Raw genomic sequence first — 4,589 nt, 5'->3', positions numbered from 1 at the left:
CCACCCCGACCCCTATACACCAGCATGGAGTCCAGGTCCGGCTCCCTATGGCAACAAGTGGGGACTGCCTGAATCTCTGAAGATCCCTCAATTTTTTCTGAATCAATTTCAAGAGCTTTGAATCAATTCAGACCTTTTAATTGGTCCCTTGATTGGATTTGGACTCAGAGATTCGGCCACCAAATTGGGCCAAATCTCCTCTGAATTGAATCAGCACCCGAAGCTTTGCAGAGGCCTAATAAACCCCCCACAGTCCATAGTGATCTGACAATGGAGTACAGTTCCTTCCTGCCACCAAATATGGTGACTGATCCGACCCTGAGTGGAGGGGCAAGGCCCGCTAGTCAGGAACCCGCAGGTTTAAGTCCCAGCAGGAGCACTGACAACACAGTCAAAATCCGTAGCCTTGGCTGCAGCCAACACTAAATGCCTCTGAGGAAGGCTTAAAAACATCTTGACATGTAGCATCAGAGGCTGGGGGGGAAGGAGGGATTTGGAAGGGGAGGTATGGAAATCCCCTCCATTCTGTACATATATTTATTGTTTTATTATGATTATGGTAACATAGAGAACCCCTAGACAAGATTACAGAAAAGGCCTACGTGGGTCTAGATCACTGCAGTCTGTTTTGTTCCTTTCCTTTCCTCACAATCCTGTGTTAGATAATATGCAGGTACACTAAAGGGGACATTTCAGGACCCAGAGGAAGACCAACAGGGATAATTCAGTGAGTTGAACATTATCTAATTTCAGCTGTTCAGGTCTTCATCCTTCCAAACAGAAAACCTGATTTTCTTATCCTCCTGTCGAGCAGTACCTCACCCCCAGAATACTCTCACTGATGTTTTTAATTCAAGCAGATTTGCTTGTTGGCTTAGATTTCACTGAAGAGTCAAAGTTAACAGGACTTATCACTTCATACACCAGCAACCCTTGCCATTTGCGGGGGATATGTTCTCGTATCCCCCACAAATGGCAAAATCTGCGAATAAGGCACTGCATTCATGAACACAGTGCCCCAGCGACTGGGCGGGGGGTGGGAAATGGCTCCGGCAGCGACGGTGGGAGTGTGATGGCAGCGGCAGAAGCCTGGTGGTGGTGGTGGGAGCTCGGCGGCAGCAAGCATGGAGCTCCAGAGGAGTTCCTGTAAGTGTGTAAAGTGTATTTAAAATGTAGGTTCAGCATTTGCTAATATTTGAAACCGCGAATGCCAAACCTGCGAATAGCGAGGGTTTCCTGTACATCTACACAGCAATGAAAAATGTAACTGCAACTGATGCTGACATACCTGAGCTCTTTTTGAACCAGCTAGCTCAGGTCCTCATAGCTACAGCAACACAATGCTCAGCACTAGCTAACCTCCCAGGTTTTACCTGGCTTTCCGGCATTTTTTTCAGCTCACACTGAACTCCATATTTCTAAGGCTAAATTGCTGCCAGTACCCAAACTAACTACTTTAAAGGCAGCTTTACTGACCTGTGGACTGAAATGTAGGCATACCCCTGCTCTCATGTTTCTTGAACACTGCTGCCATAAGTCCCTCTGCTGGTGCCTGCCAGGAACCTCACTGTAGACTGCTGATTATTTGTACTAATAAAACAATGTCCTTTACAGGCATCTTACTGAATTCTAGTCTTTAGTTGTTATAATATGATTTAAATTAAATAAATTCCCTGCACCACTCCACTCCACTCCACTCCACTTAATTTTGCTTTGATCTGGCAGCAATAACATGTTTCCAGTATCAGTATGTGGCTAATGTAATACCAGAAACTGAACCTTATATATGGCTTCATGAAGGGTTCAGGGACAGGAGAAATGAGTGGGAGTTCGAAAAGATCCTTAGTATAGGTGCAGGCTGGGGACTGACCGGCTAAGCAGCAGCTCTGCAGAAAAGGACTTTGGGGTTACAGTGGACAGTAGGCTGAATATGAGCCAACAGATGCCCTTGTTGTGAAGAAGGCTAATGGCATATTAGGGTGTATTGGTAGGAGCATTGCCAGCAGATGAAAGGGAAATGATTTTTCCTTTCTATCTGGCACTGATGAGGCCATATCTGGAGTACTGTGTCCAGTTTTGGAGCAGTAAAGCACTGAAGCAGGTTACCCAGAGAAGTGGCAGAATCTGCCTCTTTGGAGGTTTTTACAAAGCCTTGGCTGGGATGATATAGTTGGGGATGGTCCTGCTATGAGCTGGGGGTTGAACGAGATGATCTCCTGTGGTCCCTTCCAACCCTAGTTTTCTATGGTTTTATGATTAGTTTCAGCAACTTCAACAGAAAATTTTGCCTGAATAAGGCTATGGCTTGGGCTATAACTTAGAAGTAGAAATATGAAGAACAGGTAAGAAAGTCATCACATAGAAATGTAAATGAACTTTGTAAGAATTTTTAGACCCATTTAAGTGTCTCTGTAGGGGAACAGAATTGATGCAGTATTTTGCAGAGGTTTGTTGAGGGAGGTTGTTTAATGCAAGTGGTCCTCTCTACACATTTTAATGACTTATCTATTTTAAGATATTCATTTGTGTGATCACATCTTTTCAACAAGCTGTGGTAAGTTATGGTAGCCAGTATGGTTGAAAGGCTGCTAATATACACGTGTTACTAATTGGCCTAAGGACACCCTATGATTTTTTCCTGCTGCCATATGCTTACTCAGGACTCAGCAAAGCACATTCTTCTGATATTTTTCTCCTTCCTTCAGCTTCCATGTGCACCATCCACCAAAGTGACTCCAGCTGTCCCAAAAATAAAGAGAATGTTTAACAAGGTAAAACTGGGATAAGGTTGTCTTGAAAGGGGCTTTATTTAACAACACAGATTCGTCTCTTGACCTCTTTATCTTATTGACAGCTTGGTGAAAAGGGAATCTACAAAGCCATCAGTGAACTTGATATTCTTCTTCCCTGGATTCAGACCTTCATACAAACCCTTATATGAAATGGAAAAAAAATGTATCACAAAGAAACATATTACCATATGGAAGGGGAGTGGATTCTAAACCAAAAGCACTTGAAATGACCAGAATGAAGATAATGCAATCAGCCTGTGAGTAAAATCACACAGAAAAAAAATGCCTTTTCTATCAAGGCAGGGATTTTAAAAAACATTTTGAGTTTGCCTAACATGTTGATTCTAATAGGGCAGATTAATGTTCAGGCCAACATTAAGAACTTTAAAAAATATCCCCTAAAGACTATACATAGCAGCAGCAGCACCAGCAAATTTGTACACACGCATTGGGCACATCTACATGAGATGTTTATTGTAGTTGCCTAATTAGCTCCTCAGTAAACATCTCAGTATCTACACGTGCAGTGCTATTAGGATGGAGTAAATTAATGAACTCCACCAGTGGTTAGTACTTGTAAACCTAAGTACTATCCAATGGCAGAGTTTTTTACTCTGCACCAACACACATGTAGACTCTGACAGGCATGGCTGGGACACAAGGGTGCTTCAGTGCAGGGGCTGCCAGCCCACTAGCTCAACACTGAACAACCCTTGTGCCCCAGCCAGTCCCTCCACAGCACATTTGGCTGGGTTGGAGTAGCCCTGGGCTGGCAAGCTGACCCCTTGGGCCCCCTACTATCCACAGCTGCTCAGCCCTGATTCAATGTGCTGTGGTCCCAGGTGCATGTTCAAACTGCACTTGGAAGCAATAAACTCTGGTGCAAGATGCAGTGGAGTTTATTGCTGCGTATTAATTGCATGTGTAAATGTGCCCACTGGCATTTAAAATGGAGCTAGCCTTTACCAGTATTTCAGTCATTGCTTTGTGAAATACTTTGGGATAAAGTGCTATAGAAAACCAAACTGAATATGGGTGGTTTTAATTACCTCACTGGCATTGGCTTTTAATGATTACTTTCATGTCTTGTTATAGGTACATAATATTATATATCTGCAAATTCTGTATGAAAATTGGACATGTTAAATATATGCTGTTTTTTCATATATAGTTATTTAAGGTACATTGTGATGTCTAATAAATACATACTTTGCTAATGACAAAATCTCAGCCTATTCCTTATACCTGTTCTTTCATATGCTGCCTACCAGTTGCTATCTGGCATCATAAAGTACAGAAAATATAACTCAAAATGGAGTGTTGTGATAATACAATACATAAATGCAATTATTAACCTGGGAGATAGGATTTGCCAGGGAGTGTTAGCCAGAGTTTTGTGTAATTATTATTCAAATGATGATAGGGATTTGCAATGAATATTTTATCTAATATATAATTAAGAAAGCAGTGCAATTGAAACTGAGTTGAATATAGATATTTAAAAACTCACTGGTGGGAAGTAGACAGGTATAAAATATGCTTAATTATAAAGCACATCTGGTGAGTCTTGCAAATACATAGTGGGATACTTCTGTGACACCAGGTCTTGTGGTAAATATGGCCTTGTTCACTGGCTCTATTAACTCAGACCTTTGCAGTTTGTTTTCTTTGAGCAGTAAACAGGCCCTAGGATTATAGAGGATCCGTATGTTCTGTATGCATAGGCTACAGCAGGCTGGTACTGCAGTGGTGCATCATTTCCTAATTCAAATTATGAATTCTTGGATTCCTAAAGGT

At 42.1% G+C, this 4,589-nt stretch overlaps 1 long non-coding RNA gene across 1 annotated transcript in view; it reads right to left on the bottom strand.

Annotated features, from left to right (window-relative positions):
• The window catches only part of LOC109295708, a 20,516-nt gene that overhangs the window by 8,613 nt on the left and 7,314 nt on the right, over nt 1-4,589 (bottom strand). The window contains exon 2 of the long non-coding RNA XR_002096817.1: nt 2,657-2,739. This is a non-coding gene — a long non-coding RNA (uncharacterized LOC109295708). The remainder of the gene's footprint in view (nt 1-2,656; nt 2,740-4,589) is intronic.

The sequence above is a fragment of the Gavialis gangeticus genome, unplaced genomic scaffold (genome assembly GCF_001723915.1).
Source record: "Gavialis gangeticus isolate Ggan-Ray unplaced genomic scaffold, GavGan_comp1, whole genome shotgun sequence".
Classification (NCBI taxonomy): Eukaryota; Metazoa; Chordata; order Crocodylia; family Gavialidae; genus Gavialis; species Gavialis gangeticus.
This window is presented reverse-complemented; position numbering and strand designations above follow the sequence as displayed.